The sequence below is a fragment of the Phalacrocorax carbo genome, chromosome 5 (genome assembly GCF_963921805.1).
Source record: "Phalacrocorax carbo chromosome 5, bPhaCar2.1, whole genome shotgun sequence".
NCBI lineage: Eukaryota > Metazoa > Chordata > Aves > Suliformes > Phalacrocoracidae > Phalacrocorax > Phalacrocorax carbo.
This window is the reverse complement of record NC_087517.1, coordinates 37457688-37480719: the sequence shown is the minus strand read 5'-3', so window position 1 is coordinate 37480719 and position 23032 is coordinate 37457688.

The window sequence follows — 23032 nt, the reverse complement described above, 5'->3', positions numbered from 1 at the left end:
TGATAATAAAGCAATGGATGTTTTACAAGCGCCTCTTCAGGCAGGCAAGTGGGGACATCCCATTAGGAAAAAACAGAAGCTTCCTTTATGCTTTTAAAAGCAATAAATTGAAAGCAAATATCTTGAATGACATTTCTAATCATAAAAAAGCTAATTTAAGCCATGTTTTTGAATTGTAAATCCCTTTTGTTTACCTGTCTCCCAACTATACCTCATTAAGAATCACGAAGTACAACCAGACGTGATCTGCACAGCAACTGGTGCCCTGCCAACTGAATCATCACATCTGAACGATTAGCAATCAAAATGGATGCAAGTTTTTAAAGATGACTATAGAGAAATTTCAAAAGGAAAGGCTGCAGAAAGCAAAAATCTGCCCTAAGCTTTGAAGCAATGATTATGATCATTTAACAGGGCAGCTGTGTTTCACAGTATGCCTTGCAGTCTGGGTTCTCCTAACACAAACCTCACGCAGTTTCTGGAGCATGCTGCTCTTCCTTTCCCTTCCAAGCACCTTGGGTCCCACCACTCGTCTGATGACCACACCAAGGTAAAGAGTACATCACCGGCTGTGGTCTAACAGTGGTGGCAGTCAATTGAAGAACAGTGTTAAGTCACACAATGTAAAGACAAGCAGAGAGAATCCAAATATTTGACAATATAGAAGAAGTCTGGGAGGAACAACTGGAAGTTCACTTCAAGATTTACACAAGCCTGGCGCCAAGCAGCTCAATACTACGCTGTTTTGTTAACACTCATTTATCTAGAAGTTGAAATGTTGTGTATCACAAGGCCTGACTTCTACTTCTGAGCTCAATCTTCCTTTAAAAGTACCTAATCTTTGCTTCTGAATGTACAAAAAGCATGCAATATAGTAGTTCCCAGTTAAGAATCCCAAAACCATGTAGGCTATAAGGTCTTATTTTTCAAACCCTCAAAACCAACAAAAATATCAGTGGAAATAAGCTGTATAGGTGCTGCAGTGGTATAGAATATGTCAAGCTATTTAATCACAAAAGAAATCAATAAGTTGGTTTTTTCCTTGCTGGAATACTTTATTTATTCTCTTTCAGCCACTAACAAAATCACTGATTAATTATTACTGGTTCTTATGAAGGTTTTAAACAGAAAAATTATCCACAGAAGTATCATATAAAACTAACTACTTTGAATAGTCGAACCATGCAAGTAACTGTTTATTAAGTCAGGTTAAATTACTTTTCTTCACTCCAGTAAGTTTTGGAATATTTTAAAATACATTTCCTAAAGAAAATGACATTATTAACGAAAGAGGAATGGTTTTTAAAAGAGGTAAACCAGCTAAATTGTTTTCTCTGCTCTCCTAAAGAACTGACATGATTTTTTTAAACATCTCACATAACAGTGACTGTACTGGTTCTGCCTTTTTTTTTTAAACCTTGTCAGTAAAAATCCTCCAACAGGTGCCATCATATGAGTATAAAAATTCTTTTTACTGGAATTCTTATTTCTTCTTCCATATGAGGGCTGTACTCTGCTATAAAGGTATCTTCTAACTGTATCCAAATCAGTAGCTGGAGGAAGGGAGCATAGGGAAACATAATGGGCACAAGAGAGACATTTTCTATTACGCAGAAGCAGTTCCAGTAATGATTAAAAAAAAATGCACTGGGAGTACTGCAAATAAGCTCTTAGGACACCCAATGCATAAAAACATCTCTCACTATCAGGTATGCAAATATTTGAATAAATAAAAAGAATGGCATTCTGGTGCAATCAGGGAACAATGGGGCCATTTCTAGACAATTTGTACATTAGGAATGGTACATCTTCCTCATTAGATTAATTGAGAACTAGGCAAGATAGCAATTGTGCAGATGTCACCGAATGGTGCACCGATATGCACAGCTGTCAGCATCAGGTATGGTGCCATTGTGTTTAATGCTTACATTGCCTGCATGTGACAGTCTCAGTAATGAAATGCTAGTTAGGAATAGAGCAGAAATATAGCTGCTTTCTCCAAAGAAATTAGATGTCTCCAAATCACCTAGAAACAGCTGCCAGAAAATTGTTTTGAGTTATACAACTTGAGATTTTTAGAGCAGCAGGAATAGATAATTTGCCAGAGTTCAGCACAAATAGTAAAAAGGCGCCAGAGGGACCTGAGCTAGGTTTACTTAATGCTCCAAGGGGATACAGAATAGCCTGCTTTTCACGACTGAAACGTATTCATTTGCAGTTTCAATGAAATACGATTAGCCATGGGAAATCAAGGTTGATTCATGGAAAAGGACAAGTTTTTGGAAATATAATGGAAAACCTTAGAATCACTTTTTGCAAGACCAGAACAACAAAGCAAGTCTGATTTCTGATTAGATTTTTCAGTAGCATATCAGGTAGAAGACTACCAGAAATTATGCAAATTGTGGATTGAAAATTATACTGCTTCCTCAGTAGGTTATTATGAACTATGTAAGTAGTATCAGATGTACTTATGCAACAGAAAAAGCCACACATTCATGTCAGATGTCACCGTCGGATATTGTGAGTTATCATAAGAATAATTTGTATAACCCATTTTTGTATAAAAGTCTCCTGTGTGTGTAACCATCTTTTTTAAGCTGCTGTGCAAATGTCTTAACGTCTAAAATGCACCCCATGAGCAAAGCCATAGCACTAAGTAATTATGCTCAACATTTGAAGCCCATCATGCTCATGTCACAGTAAGAAACTTATAAATTGACTATGACCCTCAACAGCATTAAAAAAAATGAATCTATTAAAATATACATTAAGCCCATAGTAAGAGATGAAAAAACGAGGAGGATAGCCCTATATTCTTCCTAAAATCCATATAGCAACAGTCATATTTCAGCATTGCCCACACATACCAGATATCTGCCATTAAATAAGATCAAAAAGCCCTCTAATATCTATCAGCATACAAGTCCCTTTACCCTTATATCATGAAAGCACTGCTAGAATATTCTTATACCTTGCATATACTTAGAATTTACTGACATAGACAGAAGACTTTTTTTTATAGAAAAGCTGGGAGTTGAAAGGCAAGGAAGGGGATAATTTTATACTAATCCAATTGTATTAAGCCACAGAGATTGCTACTACAGTATTTTCAAGCTCCTCCTGAATTTAACACTCTTGTATATTCGAGGATAATGGAGAAGAGGTTCCTTTAAACCCTCATGGCGATGCTGCCCTTTTCTGTCCGTATAGCTTGAAATACTTCTCCAAACTTTAAAGATGGATCCAACTTTATCATTTTTTCACCAATGACCAATTTCTCATCATTTGTCTCTTGAGGAAAGCAGTTTATTTATCAAGTCACAAATCATTCTTCTCATTTAAAAAATATACATGTTCAGCACTGATTCCCAAGCATTCATCTACTAATTATTTCATTATCAGCCTAAGAACAAATATTGGGAAGACTTAGCTTGGTTTGTTGTCAGGCTAATTACTTTCCTATGCCACTGTTTAAATTATGTAGCAATGCGTCGTCAACATTGTTCTCTTTCAGCGATTTGTTATTTGATGTTACTTCCAATATTAATTGTGCATTATTGAAAATTCTAATAAAACAGTGACACTTGAGTACTTGCATATCCATATAGACTTACATTAATTGACTTGCAGAAAAGGAAAAAAAAAAAAAGAATAACCATAGGCAGTAAATACAATTCCTTCAATCAAATTACTTAGAATACTCCATGTACTTCGCTGCCTTGGTGAATTTGCTTAAATGTTTCCTTTAAATTTTATTGACAGTATAATGCTGGTTCTAACAGCCAGCCCCTCAGTATATTAATAGAGCTCATAAATGAATATAAAATATTAAAGAAGGTTGGCATTCATTACTGCTAAAAACAACTAACTGTATGCACCGAATTCAAATACAATGGTTAGCAACCCTTCCACGGCCAGCAACGGAGACCTCCACAGGAAAAGCATTTATGGCCTGGGTTTGCATAAACACTTTCAGATCTTTTTCGTAATTGTAGACATAGAATATTATAGTTAAATCTCTTATCTAACTATCCAAGAATTATTATTTTTCAAGAAGCATTTCAAATGAACCATTTCCTTCTGCTCTTCGGACTAACATAGTTCCATACCATTAGTTCCATAATCATGGCTGGGAATTTGGTTCTCAAGTCTTGATTTCAAAAGGACATTCATATGCAAACACACACATCCTATCAATTACGTCAGCATATTGAAAAGGCCTGAGATAGCTATGGAAAAGATTGGATCAGTCACATTAATGATTTAATCTAATATTATATGCAAAAGCACAAGGGTCTACAGTTTCAAAAGGAAAGTGTAGTTGGACCGTTCTTTTGTCAGAGAAAAGGAGTATCAGGATTACTGAATCCAGGTAGAAATGTCTTTAAACATTTCACTGTGCCATTTTAGGCACCTTATTTCTTTAAAATTTCACTTTGCTCTCAATATTTTTTTCTAATCTCCAGATAAAAAACAGAGATTATGCAACAAAAGGACTATGCAAAAAATAATGTACTCTTAAATTTAGATTGTTAATTCATACATTCAAGTTAGATCTTCTCTCTACTGCTTTTGAGTATTTGTACATGTAATTCTATACAAGCTAATGCTACTAAGTTTTCATGATAGTTCCTGGCAGCAGATTTCATAGATTGTCATGCATCACTTACGAGGCAGTGGTGGTGGGAAGTTAAGTATACAAATGTTGCCAAACAACAACTTTTTTTTTTTGCCTCACTATTACATAAACATCTTCATGTGGAAATAAACTTAAGAGAAAATAAACTTCATCTTAAGAGAACTTAGAGTTAGTGGGTGAGAGGATCCAAACCCCTTATTTTCAGCCTTATTGCTGTAGGAATACATTTCAGCATGGAGCCCTTTACTTCTTTAGGAAACCTATACTGTAGTTCCCTCTTTGTCAGGTTATTTTCAAACAAGTAAATTTTTCTAGTTTATACTTCTGACATTCAAACAGTTTCTGAGGTAATCATTCATTAGTTCATATACTTGTGAATTCCTATGTACCCCTCTCTCCGTTGTTCCACAATAAAAGTAAAAGGATAGTGATTCCTTTGCCAAACAGCATTCGAGGTAATGCACCCTAAAACACCTTAAAAAAGCAGGAAATAAGCAGTCCTCATGGTTATTTGCCACTATTTGGGGTAAATAAGAAAAGGAATCACAAGACTGTTTTTTGCAATAAGCATCACCAAAAAAAAAAGTAAGAAAACGCAATCGGGCATATTCTGAGGCAAGTATGAAAGCGAACAAGTGAAAATGTTATGTGGTTTTAGCTTTAGCTTTTGATATGTTCTTTTTGCCCAGTTCTTTAAGAGAAGTCAACAAGCAGAATTTATCAGAGCTGTCATTGACAGCAATGCAATGACAAGAGGCATTTTTGTCATGAAAGGAAGAACTATTAAGGCAAAATTTGAGAATGGAAGTGCAGAAAGCCATGCAGAAGACTGGTCCAACAGGTCAAGGTCCACTTCAGATTTAAAGAAGTTAAGAAAAGTAACAAGGTAAAGCAACATAGGAAAAGTATTGACAAACAAAGCTATTGACGAAAATTAAGCATGAATCCAAATTATGGCAAAAGAAGATTCTTTTCAGCAGCTTCCCAGTCCTTGTGCAGTATGTCACCAACCTACTATACAGTCTCTCAGTTCACAGCGAAGCATCATCAGAACCCCTCCATAAGGATGTGACCATCCCTACTACTACTCCATCCTTTGCACCCCTGTCAGCTGTAAGAGGTGCTGGGTATTTGATGTGGGCCTGTTACATCTGTTAAGTGTCACAAAAGAATTTTCTAAGCAAAGGTGCTCTAAAATCATTAAAATTCATCTTGAATTGTTCTGCTGGCCAGAAAAATAATAAGGGGGTAAACAGGCCTGTGAGCAGGATGACTGTACAAGAAACCCCAAACAATATTTGGTGGGGAGGACCATATTCATCATGGGTCAAGAATCTCCAAGCATGAAAAATGAGAATGCTGCAGGCTTGGGACAATACTGACATATACTTTCTCCCCGTAATGCCTCAGAGAGGGGAAAATATCCTGAACTGTGGGGGTTTTTTTGCAGAGTTTATCTTTTTTAAGTTTCTCTTTTTTAAGTTTCTCTTTAAGTTAAAAATTTTTACAATGAAGGCAGTGAAACACTGGCACAGGTTGCCCAGAGAGGTGGTAGGTGCCCCATCCCTAGAAGCATTCAAGACTAGGCTGGATAGGGCTCTGAGCAACCTGATCTAGTTGAAGATGTCCCTGCTCACTGCAGGGGGGTTGGACTAGATGTACTCTAAAGGTCCCTTCCAACCCAAACCATTCTATGATTCTTTGGTTTCTGCTTTAGTATAGGTCAATACAATTCACACACCATGCTCTATACCCATGTCTTTGTAACATTTGGGAGTGCAAACCCCACAGGGTTGTGGCACCACAGCTGCATTCTAGATGCATGCTTTAGCATTCCCACCCTTCTGAGTTGGTTTTCTAATCGAAAAAATTCCTTGGCTGATAAAGAAATAAAACCCTCTGTATATTTCTACAGATTTCTATGTCATTATAGTCCAAATAAGAGTGACAGGAGCTTGACACTAGTATTGTTCATATGCCAGTTAAAGATAATGAAATAAAAGCTAATGGTACTGTACCCTGTAACTTTTTTACTACTTTTGCCATACTGAAGCATGAATAGGTCAATCCACAAAAAAAAAAAAAACCACCCGAAAAAACCCCCCACAAGTCATGCTGAGCTGTGATTTGTGTATCTGCTTTCTTTTCTGACACCTTTCTTATCTACAGTTGAACGAAACAGTTGAATACCCAATGGTCTTATTTTGAATTGGGTCACTGTGGCCTGACTTTATTTTTTGACCTGTTCTTTTCTTGAGAGCAAACTGACTTCAGTATTAATTTCTCCAATGGGAGACAGAGTGCATACTACTGAAAAACATAAAGTGGTGCCATTATCATCCTCAACACTGACCATCAAGTGCCTGGTACTATAAAAAGACTTTCACACTCTTACTTAAATCTGGTAATATTTGACCTGTCCTATGACTTCAATGACTATATGGCTATTTGCACACTGCAAATGTATGAATAACCTCCTCAAGGCCAAAGCGGAGAATAGAAGCTTTTATTGAAGGGTTTTTCCTTCAAAGCACAAGAGAACAGTTTAAACTGCCCTGGTTACTGTCACAAAGAAGCTGGTGATGTCAGAACTAGAAGCCAGCTGGGCTGGGTGAAAGTGTGAGGACTAGATGAGAAAGGAAGAAGTGGGCTATGAAGCATGAAACTCCATTCTTTCAGTATGCTTCAGGAAGAATAACACATACAAAACCCTGCACACAATCCACACAAAACTATAGGGCATCTGACATTCTTCATAGTTGTCTTTTATATGACAGAGCTACTTCCAATGTTTTCAAAGAACCTCAGTAGTGCCTCTATTAACCTGTTAACCTGCATAGCTGGGGGAAAAAAATGGTATTTTCCTCCTATTAAAAAAAAAAAATCTAGGTTAATTTTATCAGCTAAGCAAAAGCTGCACAAAGTTAAGCTTGACAGAAGCTCTCATTATTTTCAGAAATTGTTCTGAATGGCACTGTCATGAAAAAGATTTGAGGAAGTTGAGTAGTTTTTTTAGGCGTTGTTTCAATTAAGTGTCTAGCATTTTCAATTATGTAGTTTTGAGAAGCTGAGGCATCAACATGCTCCCATTAATTTATACAGCAATAACAGTTTTGGCATAAGGTTAGAATCTCAGGCCAATAAAAGAGATGAGCAGGCAAAACTGTCTCTCACTGAAAGACAACAGGCCTCAGTGGGCTTTCTTGCAAAGTCCATAACTAATAAGTATTTACACAGAGTGAAAGATTAGAAGACCTTCACCAACCTTTTGGGATACATGTGCATGAGAGGGAGGCAAGTGTCCATGAACAGGACAAGAAAAGAATTCCATGTAGTTACACACACATGCTTCTGCTTTTATTACACTTAATGAGATACTGGTATGTAGGGGAATAGACAGGGATCGGCGACCGGAAGATTACGGGATGTGACGGAAAGATAGACTCCTCCCCATAGGAGTGGCAGGAACAGGAACCGCAAGAGCTATATAAGCGTGTGACGCAGCTAAATAGACGGACATTTTGCATCCATCATATTGATGTCTGTGCATCACTGTCCCCAGGGTGGGTAGAGCCCTGTGTCCCGGAGATATGCGGCCCAAGATAAGTTCTCCCGTAGAAGCGTACAGCTACACTGGTAAAGTGATGAAAAATTGACACTAAAGTATAAGAAAATAGTAGGTCTGTATTTACCTCGTGTTAGACTTTTATCACAGTCAGTATCTCTCTTCCAAACTTCAAAATATTTTACAAATATTAATTATGACTAAACTTGCAAAACTTTCTTTTTAAGTACCCTGATATAGTAAATTTGACAAGTTTTTTATAAAGTTCTGAAGAAAGATCAACTAGTTTCTGCAAACCATTTTTGAAGTGCTTCTCAAGAGTTCCTCACAGAAGTACGTTCCCAGTGCAGTCTGCCAGAAAAGTATAGTATCATCATCTGAGAAAAGAAACCCGTCTGGGGGGTTTTGATAACATGAAAAGTTTATCTATTAATCTTTTACAGGTTTAACTTACACAACAAAATAACCCCTGTGGTGACTGGCATCATAGTTATTCCAGCTGGTACAGTACACTTTAGTAAGTAAACTTTAGCCAACACGATATTAAATATGGTATCTCTCTAGTTTCTGCTAAGCGTGGGGAAAAGACTTTTAGAAATAGTGGTATACTTTCACATTTATTTAAAAATGAGATTTATTGCATGTTAGTTAGTTGAAATTACTATCAAATTAATATTGATTTTTCATCCACTCCTAGACCTGACACAACACACATAAAAATATCTTGGCATAAGTCTTGAAGTTACTAATTAAAAAATAAAAGCAGTGAGGTTTGTGCATGCACCATTTGCTTGGATCCAACATCACATATTTGTGCTTGCTTATACCAGCTGCCTTTTTCAGCCATTCTAAACAATAAGATGTTGTTCATTCCTTTTTCAGTGAAGCCTGATCCTCTTTAATAGAGAAAAGCAATATCAGTATGAATTTCTCAAGCTTCTACTTTGTCTTAGATGCAAACATAAGTAAAACCACCTGCATACAAGCATGTCCAAAACCACATGCACAAGCCCCTATATTCTGAACATAACATTTACAATATTCTGTTACAAAGATCTAATTCTATTTTATTAAACCCGTGAACAATCTACTAGTGTTTTCAAGGGAAGATAATGATGCCTATATGGGTGAAGATTTCAAGATCAGTCTTTGAAAAACTGAAATACATATTAGTTTCTTATAGTCAACTTTTTGTTCCACGCTTCAATTTCCTACCAACTCTTCTGATGCTTTGTCTACGCATTACCCTCTTAAATAAAATAAATGCAATGACAAACAAATAAGTGGAAATATAGCAAAGAAATAACATGTGGATTCCTCAGGACTTCAATATGAAAAGTCTTTCACCACTCTTTCACTACTTTGCTCCATATGTCCTTCTGAGACCAAAACTTCAATCACCAATAGGCAAAATTCCCCTTTGCAGGACACTAATTCCCCTCCACCCCCTCTGCTGTCAAATGCTGCCCAACTCCCAGTACACCATAGCCACAGGTCTGGACCATGGGCTCATTAATCAGATCACATGGGCGCTGCTGTCATTTGGGCCAGAGTCCCCTTCTGATATCAGAACAAGCCACAGCCAGAAAGGGCATGGGAGCACTGTCTGCACTTCTGATTGTCTCCGCCTCCTGGAATGAAGGATTTCAGCTGCTATCTAGATTTTTGTACAGTTATCACAGCAGACCATTTAAATCCAAAGTAATTAGTGCCATTTCCCTTAACATTCAATTAACAAGTATTATTCATTAAATAACCACAGATACTGAGACAAGTTTCTAAATTTATTTTGCATTGAGCACTACTACAGCTATCCACGAAGGTTTATTGTGCATACATAGAGAGCATGCAACTCAGCTGTGAGCAAGAGGGCACTGCAGCATGGACCAAAGTGGTGAACTTCACTCCTGTTTCTCCCACTCCCCTCAGAAGATGTGACTGACATGGCAGAAGAACCTATGGTGTTGGTGTAGGGGCTTCAGAATGAATAGTCATTTATTGTTAACACTAAGGAAACATGTTAATGAGAGGTGCTATACAAAAACAGTTTCGGGGTGGAGAAAATAAGAAAAATAAAGTGGCATATACAAGTCTTTACACACTGACAACCACAGGGTCAAATTAATACTGATGTTTTTGTATATGTATGCTGATATGCTAATGTGTTTCCTCCTCTCAGGAGGAACGTGTGAGAAAAGAGATGATTAGGAAGAAAGGGGAAAAGGAAAAACAAAAACAAAAACTTATTCATTGAATTTTCCAAAATGCTCTAAAGCAAAACTTGTTCAAGTCCATGGAAATTTAACTTCTTATTTTCTTGTTAGCAATTACGCTAAGGTGACAGGTTGTGAAAGAGAAAAAAGTCTCATGTTGACATTTTCATTTGGACAAGCTAATTTTTTGTCTGTGGGATGAATGGCTAAACATAAGGAACAGTAAAGTGCCTGACAGGCTAAGAATACCACGTTATGGTTTGCTGCAAAGCCACCAACTTATAAACTGTCCACTTACGGTGAATCTTTATTTATAATCTTTCCAGAATGTCTTCTCACTGACTGTATCACAAATAGCAAGATCCTTCTGCTCTACCTTAAGCTCAAGTCCCATATGCTTTTCACAGGGTTAATTAATCAAAGGGTACTTGCTAATTAGGTGACTTCAACATGTCTAGATACCTCTATTGAAACTGCACTTGTATATCTGCCCAGTTAGTTCCTGAAATTGCTTTAAAGAGGAAAAGCCTATGCAATGTAGCCACATGCTGCATGACAGTCGGCAGAAACCTACTCTGATGATGCTTAGCCCATCTGTCACACAAAGCACTTCAGAGAGCATTTTTTGCAAGCTGTTTTTCCATTGCCAAGTGAAATTTTCTTCCCCTCCTCAAGTATTTTCCACATTTTGTCAATACTTAAAATACAGGTTACAAACCTAGCCCTCAACAACAGATTAGGAAAAAAATCACATTAAGAAGAGATGGTTATTTTCTTTTTACTGCGATAGTTTAAGATTCTTTTCCAATGTACTGATACTGCTCTCCATCAGGGATAAAGTTTCAGGTAGTGGATAACTAAGAGGGATGAATAATTAAGAGAGAAAAAATACTCTATTATGACTATCAAGCTTTTCAGCATAGGTATGTGGGTTATGACAAAATTGAGATGATATAATAGATGGTCCCAACAGCCACATAATATCTTTCAGCCAGATGTTACGCAGAAGAAGAGAGTATGAATTCCATCAAAGAAGAAGTCATCTCATGCAGGGGAAGGCGCGTAATTCCTGAAGGATATTATTCCATCAGTCAGTGCTATAATACTTACAGGTTATTTTGGAAATGAACATCCACGCTTTTTTTCATAAAAGTATTTTAAAAATCTATAACTTCACCTTTGATCATTTTGGCACTTCTCAACCTTAGGACAATATTAAGACTGAAAGGACCCTCAAAGGTCCTTTGAAGGACCCCCTTGACCTCCTCCAAAAATTGGGAGGAGCTGTTAACACTCTTGAGGGAAGAGACATCTACCCAAATTAGAGAGCTGGACAATCACTAACTCTGTGAAGTTTAACAAAGGCAAGTGCCAGATTTTGCACCTGGGGCATGGCAACCCTGGCTGTACACACAGACTGGGGAACAAGAGGCTGGAGAGCAGCTCTGCAGAGAGGGATCCGGGGCTTCTGGTTGACAGCAAGTTGAACATGAGCCAGCAGTGTTCCCTGGCAGCCAAGAGGGCCAAGTAATGTCAAGTAATGATAGGACCCAAGGGAATGGCAGGAAGATGGGCCAGGGGAGGTCTAGGTCAGGTATTAGGAAAAGACTCTTCACCCCGAGGGTGGTGGAGCAGTGGAACAGACTCCCCAGGGGGGCAGTCATGGCACCAAGCCTGACAATATTCAGGAAACAGTTGGACAAAGCCCTCAGAGACATGGTATGAATTTTGGGGTTGTTCTGTGCAGGGACAGGAGTTGGACTTGATGAGCGTTGTGGTTCCCTTCCAAGTCAGGACATTCTATGGTTCTATGATAGGGTGTCTTGTCCTTTACTATGCCTCAGGCATATAAGCATTATTCCTAGTGACAGTTACAATGCTCCCCAGAAAACAGAGATCGTCCCTTCTTCCTAAGAAACCCTAGTTCCGAAATGATTAATAGTAAGTTCTGTTTCTTATTTGCTTCATTTTTTTAAAGTTTTGTCTTTCAGCATTCATTCTGGATTTGATTCACGCAGGTCATATGTTTTATCTGCAACACAGAGCACCTTCCTGATCGTTCTATGGGGACCAGACTTGGCACATGCCCTCTTCCCCTGGCTGCAGCTTCTGTGCAGAGCAAACCCAGAGCATGCCCCAGGTGGTGGCCACTGTTCATCCTAACAGAAGCCCCAGACAGGAGAGATTCAGGGTGCAGAGGACACAGTGGTACACAACTAAAACACACTTGTATTCAGTCCTGTCTGTGTTTTTTTCAAACACATTTCAATAACTATCATTTGTATGAAAGATCTCAACTTCCTTCTACTCCCACTTCCCCATTACTGGAAGTGCTGGCTACCAGTAAGTTCGAGAGCTAACAATTTGCTTATACTAATCTCATTGCGTATGTTCTTTCTCAATTCACCTAGACATAAAATTTTGATGGAAAGAAAAAAATGTGACCTCATAAATGAGATCTGAATGACATTTCTCACCTCACTGAAGGCTAGATTTCACTATTATCATTTAAAAAAAAAAAAATCACTACAAACAATCTGCTCGTGGTATTTATGTCCTGCCAGCAGCCATGCTACATAAGGACAGAAGTGAAAAATGAGAAAATATTGCAGAAAGAGAATGAGGTTTGGCTTCTCAAAATAAAGTAAAGAGAAGAGAGGTAGTCACTTACTATAAATGCTTCAGAAGATAAACATCAGGGAGGAAAAGACAATATCAAGACAAGAACGAACGACTATTAAAGGGGCATCAATATATTTAGATTGTAAATTATGACTGTCAGTCAGCAGAGTACTGAAGTTCTGGAATGGCCTGTGAATTGGAAAGGCAAGACAAGTCATCTAATGTTATGTGACATAACTTGTTGACAATGGGTGAGTCAAGAAGTTTCTTTTAAATTCTGCGTTCTCATCTCTCTAGGATTTGCTTTCTTACGCTTCTTGAAATGTGGGCATACAATGTCATTGCAGTGTTAAAGAGATAATGCAGCACAGGAGTCTTTCTATTTGGGACTACACAAATGGATTTGAATACCCTATCATTTAATTTTTAAGATGGAATTCACTCAGATTATTCAGAGTAGTTCATGCAAGTGTACAAGTATCCACTCTTACCTTGTATATACACAGAAAATTTAAACAGACCTTTAAAGTCTTCCTTTTACAGCAAGACCAGCCTGTGAATATTTCAGTTATTCTTTCTGAACTAGCTTCTGTTTCTGAAATTATATAAATGATACTGTGGCTTAATTTGTGACAATTCAATTCACAGGTGACAAAAGCACAGACTATAGCAGCCAGGTACACACACAGTCAGAACCTTATATATCAGGGAAAGTGGTAAAAAGTTATTTTGGACACTTGCTGCTATTTGATCCTCTAATAGCAGTGGGGAATGAAGCCAAAACCCTACAATGTTGGTGACAACCAGCTGACTAACACCTTCCATCAAAGTGATTGAAAAACTCTTTACTGTATTTAGTAATAGTTTTCCACAACCTCTGAGCTTTATTTCTATCCTGCCTACACAGCCCCTACTGCTGTCCACTGGCTGACTTCTGAGCATTACACAACCAATTTCTTAAACAGGTCTGAAAGTAGTAGATTTATAGAGCTCACTGTCACCCCAACACCCAGCATCTCCATGGTCATTTCTTCTTAACAGGATGGCTGGGCCTGAAGAGTGATATAAAAAATTAAACAGAAGGACCTCAGAGAAGGACAGAAGTAGGGACTCAAGGAGAAAATCCACACACTGGATATAGGAAGATTTATGGATTCACTGTCTTTACCAAACCACTCAAAATTTCAGACTTACCAAACATCCCTCCCAGGATTTATTCTGCATGCTGTCACAGGAACTAATGTGTTTCACAGGTATTTATGTTGAAAATCAGTGAAGGCACAAAACACATCAGCATTACGGCTCCTCACAAAGTCCTCATGGCAATTCATGTACCTTGAAAATTCCTTTCTCACAGAAAATGCAGATTTTGCAGTACTAAGATCAGGCATATCTCTCTCTACACAAATACAGAGTTTCATCTAAATTCAGAACTGTTATGATACAGCTTTGCCTGAATGAAAGAGTATCTTATTGCCAATATTACCACCATATAAAAATAATTATATCCCAGCTGAAATGTCTATTAATAATTGGCAAATTAAGTCTTTCCATTACTTTTCATCAAGGACCATACCATGATGCAGCAGTTACTGTATTCGTTATGGTCCCTCTCCTTTTGTTTAACTCCTGACTTGGAGAACAGCATCTAAATCATGACAACTATTTTCAGAAAGGAAGTATTTTAAAAAGTATAGTAACTGTAAAAAGCCAGACTACTCAGGTGCAGTAGGATTACAGCTTGCATTTTACTTTCTGGCAATACTGTCCTGCTATGTCAGTGGAACAAAAGCCTCTGTATAGGTTCCAACTTTTGAAAAAGATGATACTTGGTGCAGTTTTGGCTGTGACCTCGACACTAAGCCTTTAGGAACTGTTTTAAAAGTTTCAACTACCTTTGAAGTACAAAGCTTTTGTTTTAGGGTGGTTTTTTTCCCCTTCATGCTTTTCAAAACCAATCTACAAGATCAGTGTTTCTAGCTGAAACTTACAATTAAAATGCTTAAAAGTGAAATGCAGTATATCTTAATTAAATTTACTTTTCTAACAGTTCAAAACCATTAATGTCATTTTACACCCCCAACAACTCTTAACTTTGCTCAATGATCTTAGATGTGCAGAGACCACAATGCTGTTAAAAAATTAGAAATAATTTCTATATGTTTTTTTCCTTGCCACAACATTACCGTTCCAAAACTCTGTCTTCAAATTGTATTATAAAAGAAGAAAAATATATCTGGAGATTGTAACAATACGGTACGTAGATTCACTCAATGACATAACTGAAACTTCCTTTGAAAATATAATTTAAAAAAATATTAAAGATTACCATCACTCAAAAAGCCCAAAAGGTTTGTAGAAGGTAAATAAGTCATCTTTTTCTAAAGGAAGACTTCTTTATGCCACCCCAGTTCAAATTCTTTTCTATTTCTCTGCAAGAAATATAATGATGTCTTGATCAAATTTTAAATAAGCGTTTAGGGCTCACACAGAAATAAACACCGTGCAAGATGGTAATAAGAGTATGTTTATGGGCAATCAATAAATCAGTTCCTCCTTGTGAAGAACACTTCACAGGCTGCATTAAGAAGCCAGTCTGATCCTCCTAATTATCAAACTACTAGTTACCAAGTACAAACAGTCTGTCTGACTGAATACAAACTTTTCAGCTTCCATTACATGATCTGGGTATAACCTCATATAAGGGTTGATTTACTATAGTTTTAGACTACAGGATCAAAGCATGGTGGACAGCAGAGGATTTGGTTGTTGTGGTTTTTTTTTTTTTTTGGCAGGGAAAGCACCTCTAGCAGAACAGAAGAGACTTTTTAGCCCATCCTAGCAAAGCTGTATATAAATGAATGGCATTGCTCTTTTAAATGAGTAACATTTCATTTTTTTAGATATTTTCATTTTTTTTATCTATTTATTAAGATAAAGAAGAAGTTATCTTATATTTTTACTTTCTCCCAGTTTTCAGTAAGACAGTTTTATTTCTGGTATTTATCCTCAATATGAAGCTTTTATTTGTACTTACAAACAAATCATAAGGCAGAAAGACAACAATGAAATTTCAGAATGCATTTTTCCTCACACAGTTTACATCTAAAACCCGCTATACTGACAGTGGTTGGCACCCCTGTTGAGTTTGTTGACGGTTATAGCACTACACCAACTCTAGAGTCAGTCTCCTCATTTTACATTCTGAAAAGATGACATTTTGCACTGAATTTACTTGTTATGTAAAATATGCTGCCTGTTAACAAAAAGTAACAAAAAACCTACTTTTACAACAAAATACACATACTTCCTTGTATTTTCCAGACATACACAGCATCTATAACTGTCACTTTATGTCTGGATGTGCAAGAAAGCAACAGAGGAGTACAACAGAACCAATTCCTGATTGCAGGGCCCCTTATATTTCTAGGCAGAGACAAAGCTCAGCAACTCTTTATCCCATACCCTGCAACACTGAAGCAACACAAATATATGAAACAGTCTTCAATAGACCCATCACAGGTATCATCAGAAGATGAAGATGCCCAAGGCAAGGCTTCGTCTTCACGCGTAGGCACCCAAACCTTCTCCTCAGTTCCACCATATATGCCAAAGATGACAACAAAGAACTCCAATGCTACTTCTGTAAACTAATCACTTTTTCAATATAAAATTGAGTAATGACATACACGTACAATTACCTCTGATCAAGGCTGAGTACCTGTGGCAATCATCTCTCAAAAGAGGAATTAAACAGGAATTAAGAGTGAACAATGCAACCAGTTCAAGGCCAAGACAAACATAATCATCAAAACCATAACAAAAATACTTAAGGGAGAAACACCAAATAGACTATAGCAGTGGGGTAAACAAAAAACCAACAAGATTTTGGGACACCAAGTTGCCTAGGATGTGAAGTCAGTCATATTTCTCCCTGAATGTTGATGACAGTTTCTGCAAGCATTGCAGAAATTCCAGTTCCTCTCAGGTAACTGGGACCACAAACTTTTTTTAAGATATATGGTGACAAAAAAAGGCAAGTCATACACTAAGTTTTTGATACTACTAGCTTTCCAACTTTCTTGGGAGCTAATGATTTTATCTATATGTAGCTATTGTTTCATAAAACAACATCTATAGTAAACAAAACAATTCCATTAAAATTACACATAGGAAGGCTTTGCCAGGTAGGCTATCCAAATCTAAAATTGAGAGACATACTATTTTTGATTTTCATATATTAAATTCAATAGGAAATCTGGTATTATTACTGACTCAGAAAAAGCGGGCCACTTTAGCCAAAGAAATATCACTTTTGTCAAGTCAACATAGCGCTAATACAGCTTGGCCATTGGGCCAGTTCTGTTTCACACATTCTTAGAGAACAAATGCATATTTTCTCATTTAGCAATTTCAGATTAAAAACTGTACAGCTGTATGTAGTTTCTTGACCAAGCTTAAGTTGCTTGCTTCCTCTCAAACTTGGAAGACTTTGAGAAAACACACAGTGAAAATAAAAGGGGGAAAAGCTATTTGAGACTTGCTTTGCTTGGCGATGTAGTTCTTTAAAAACAAGTTATCCTTAGATAACATAAGGCTAACGAACTGCATAATCAGAAAACAGTATCAGCTGATAAGATCACTAGAACTGCAAGGAATGATTGCATTATAGTGCCATCACTAATGCAAATCTTAAAAATTTATGTTTTTCAAGACTGTTTTCACACACCCTGTTATAGTCCAATTATATCCTAACCAATCCACAGATTTAGTTGTAGTCAGTTTAGAAAGCAAGCTAAAATTTAAATGATTGCTTCTGCAAGGCCTCCTGAGCTCTCCTAACGCTTGTACAGTACAGTTGATCATTGAGTAGACTTCACTGACAGGAACTGGAACTGAATTGATTAGTCAACATGCTACCCTCACTGCCGTGGTTATCCACCCCGTGCCATCCTTCTCACAACCATCATATCATATGCTTCTTCTAATCACACTTCATTTCTGGAAAGAGCCCGATTCCACTTCTGGGGGAAAAAAAGGCTTTAAATGGCATCATGATCTTCTCTGTTATCTGCATTAATATTACATTCCAGAGACTATTATAAATGTGCCCATTTAGGCACTAAATTACTCTCCACACAGCATACCAGTTTAAACAGCAAGTCACAGTAGATTAGTTGTATGGAAGGACAAATGTAAATGGGAAAGGAGCAAAAATATATAGGCAGATTGCCACCTTTAAAGGAAGGAATCTGTGAAAAAGGTGAGACCTTGCCAGAATACTCTCTATAGTCTTTACTGTGGACACCTTCTAAAACAAGTTGTGTCTTTAAAGCAAACAAAGTGTAAGATACAATGCGACAAGTTGCCAGAAACCAATTATCTCCAAGAAAACAGAGATAACCTTGGTCAAATCTAGCCAATGGGCTGGAATGTTATTTAGGAAGGGGACAACAAATAACACACAGAGCAAAAGACTACATAAAAATTGTTTCCATAGAAATCTTGTCCCCTAAACCAGTGATAGAAATCACCATGGCAACTAACTTGAAGAATTTTGATCCCGATTTAAAATTTGTCCTGGTTTAAAGATTACAGGACAGATCAGACCACTGCACTAGCAGCTGTATCCCTCTTGGAAAAAGTTCAAGTTGGATGCTTGCTTAATTACAAGTTTTCTTTTTTGCCATTATGTAAGTTCTATTACTAATTTTCTCCCTCAAAGGATAGTTACTCACAGATTTTGTTGATTTTTAGAAGTTATGTTTCAGCTGACTGCATAAATTACAAACAAAAACCCAAAAGCACCAGGGTGTGCCGGATACTGTTTGAGATCTCTCTGTAAAATAAAAATCAATAAGTTATTTTATTCTAATTCTACACAAAAGCCATAATTTTTTTTGGTGCATCCATGTGTTTTAAAGGAGTCTGTATAACCACAGTAGTAGAGAAACTATTTTTTCCTATTCTCATGAACCAAATTATGTATTCTTTGCCATGTACTATTTATATTTTGCGTCTCAGCTGCCTTGAAACCCTAACTCAATGTTTTAGGTCTGTTTTTACTCATATTGTTTTAGGGGGAAAAAAAAAAAAAAGACCCAACAAAAAACCAAACAATCAATCAGACAGTGACCTCTGGCTGCTGACCACATTTGGGAAAAAAAAACCAAAACAAAACAGGTAGCTGCTAGGAATGATTACATCATTCTTTTATCTGAATATTTACTTTACATCGTGACAATTACTCACAGGATATTGTGAAGCCATGCCTTAAGGTCTAAACAAATAGTTCTTCATTCTCCCCTACTTTCATGGTTATAATTTTGGTGCTGCCACCAGTTTTAAGTTATGACATGTAGTCAAAAATCCTATTCTGAGGAAATTTGGCATGAAAGTTAACTTGGATTGCCAAAAGCGATCTCACTGAAGAGCTCTCTTGGTCCCCTTTAACTCCATCCTAGCCATTGCATTTAGGAAACAGACAGGTGAATAACTCCCTATCAACTACTAACCTGTTCAAAACGTGAATTTATTTCAAATAGAAAGGTTATGTCCAGAGGACAGCTAACCTAACATTATGAGGTTTTACTGTCTTTTTCCCGCTTTATTTTAATTCTGTACATAGTGTGCTTCAGACTCTAAATAAGAATTCTGGCTTTAAGTGTAATCTCGGAAAAAAAGATATTTGTGACTATTAGCTATGGTGGAACTTAGTGTATGGCTGATCCAGTACTCTCCCTTCATTAAAGGGTAGCCACAGAGTCTGTATTTGGAAGTTCTTACTAATAAGCTAAGGGGTTCTTCAGTTTTCCATTTTCAATTAGCTGGCTTATATGGAAACAATATGGCCTGGCACAGAGAATTATTTATGCCCACGTAGATTCAGTATGACTGTTTATTCGCCACACAACAGAAATCTGCAAAATAAGTAATCTGAGAAAGAAACTGCTATCACAATTCTGGCAAAAATTCTTCTCTATCATTAACTCGATCGAAATTGTTTTTATGCAAAGGTAGTATTTCAATAGCTCAAGAAAACCACCATAGCTGACATACACTCAGCAATGAAAAATACAAAACCAAACCACCCTACCACACAAACACTGTTACCATATTCACTTCCTGAAGTAGATAAATTTATTTTGATGGTATGTGGTTGTATTCTTCTGTATTGTTTTACATGACATTTTATATGCATCACTTCAAAAAGAAGGCTGGAAATTTTTCTTCATGTCACTGTGATTTTTAAATTTTATCCTGTTGTTAAGTGTGATAGTTGCTAAGGTGTTACACAGGTATACACACAATGCAGCTAAATTTCTCTTGCCCTGTGTTATCATAATCAAGAAAAGGAGAAAGAAAATGAGGTTAGACTATTTTTGCTGCTACTGAAAATCATTGTTTTCCCTTTTAGTTAAGAATGTTTTCCCTCTGCTTTATCCAGCTATTCAAACTTTCAGGAAATGCTTATGATAATACTAAAAGGACAAGCACTTTCAACACCTCTGAAAATGCTTCTGACTCCTACCACTCTAGGTCAGGTCAAAATCAGAAAAATTCTGGTAACATGCTTTATGCCAGACAGGTGTACACAAAAGAAAAGAATTTCTAACCCTTCAACATGAGTTAGAAACAATAAAATGCTAGATTAATAAATAAATTAATAAAAACTAATAAAAATTTTTAAATAAACTTTTCCAAACAAAGCAGACGATTCTTTTTGTTGAACATCTTATACCTTTACTGAGGTAGAGAGAGACCTTTTCATGATTAATGACTAACATGAAGGTAGCCAAGTGCCAGTGGAGCTGTCTGCAACTATTACAAATTGCAAAAATTGTACCTTATCTGCTGGATGTCTGCATTATTCTGTGCCTACTTCAGCTCACAAGATTTGAGAAGTCTTGACTTAATCTGAAGCACTTTGCAGAAGGATGAAACCCTCAGAGAGCTTTCTCTGTGTAGCTATACTATTCATTTTCTCTTAGGGACTGCAGCTTGGTGAAAGAGGAAAAGCAGTCTCTACCTTCCAGTCAGCTTCTTTCTCATTAATACATCCTTAATTTTTTCCTCAATAAAGCTGACCTGTGCAGACCCATGCAGCCACTGTCACACGCTTGCTTCTGCTGCAGTTCTCATTTTGTCCTTAGCAGCTTGCTGGTAGACATTACATTAATGATCAGAGACTTGGTTTTCAATGCTGTTTCACCTTTATTTAGAAGAAAATGGGTGTCTATCCAGGCTCTTAACCACAAAGGAAGGAGACCACCATCTTTGGCCACACCAGAGACAAAAGCTTGTTCATTGTTCCATCTTATCTGAAGGTGGAGGTTACTGCACTGACATGGAAGGGAACAGAGATACACACACACACTGCATGAGGCAGAAGCTGCCACTTTGGGACCATGAAGACTGACATATGGAAAAGACCTTCTTAACTAGGACTTGCAGTAAGCAATGCAACTTTTCTTCCAGGAGCGTGCTACTTTTATGAACAACACTTTCCAAAGAGGTATCATCCAGCTATGGTCACTCAGTAACCAGCCCTTACAGCCCAGGACCTACACATGGCTTCATAAAGTTCCAACCACTGTGTCACCCCAAAAATCAACAAATGACCCAACATGGAGAACAAACTCTTAATCTCCATAAAGATGGCGTCTTCTGGTGAAGTGTTTGAGGAAGCAAATCCACAAACTATGTCGCATCCAAGAGAAACACACATCCACAAGGATCTATTAAGGCAAGTGCCATCTATCCAGAAAGCTATGCAAACCAAATAAAGCAGAACACACATCACTACTAGAGGGGGGGAGGAAAAAAAAAACACCAACCAACCAACCCAGTAAACAAAGACCCACATATCTACAGGTAGTTACATAATACTAATCCAATAAAAGATGTCAGCAGTTAAAAAAAGACTGGATTCTATGAAACCAGGCTAAACTATATTGGCTGAATATCTGAAATAATATATAGAAGTGCGTTTTCCTGCCCTAATACATCTGTGATTAGTGTTTAGGCATATCTTCTGATTTTGTTAACAGCTTCTCAGGGAGCTTTTCAGTGAGTAAAGGTTAATATGTACTTGGAATTACCCAGCTGATTTGTCATCTCACCGTCATGTGGTTAAGCCCATCACAGGAACCAATGCATATTTATCACCATTTCAGGAAAGGCTTAACAATATCCTATGTCGCATCATTTAGAGGAGGTCACATAAGTTTTGAAGTCAGCCTTTCACATCCACTGTATGACACTATTAAATCTAAGTGTTTAAAACAAGATCTTATTAAGATTACACAGCAAGACTGGGGATACACAGTATTTTACCTACAAAGCACTATAAAGCATCTTGAACAGTCAGCTTCACACTGATGCCGATTTCAAAGATTTGCTGCTACTTGAGAGTCTTAATTAGGCAGCTGTATTCTAATAGACGGTTTAGCCTCTTCTGAGCTAAAATTTCCTGAGCAGCTTGCCAATTCAAAATACTTTACTCTTCATATGTTGTCAGTTTAGGCTATTTTGCTTTACTAAATCACCCTCAAATTATTGCTGTCAACAGTATTTCAGTCTAGTAGACTCTTCAGGTTATATCTCCTGCTCATGTGAAAAACACAAAGTCTTGTATTGTATGAGTAGCAAAAATTAAAATAAAAGGATTATTTGTTGTAGAAAACATGACCATTAAATGGTTATAATAGGCAGCTACATTACTACCTGTAGTGGTCATGCCTAGTATCATTAGGGAGTCCTACAAGTGAGATTCATCATCTCTTTAACATAGCGCTTCTCATAATTTGTTAATTTTTGTTAGACTTGCAATCAAACCGTTCAGAGAGCACTCTGGGACAAAGACTAAACCCCATTTATCTTGGGCTGATCCTTTCAGGGTCTAAACCGAAGAAAAAAAATTTCTGTGCAAATCAGACTTCTGGATCTGGGATGAAATTAAAAAAAAAAAAAAAAGAATTAAAACAAGAT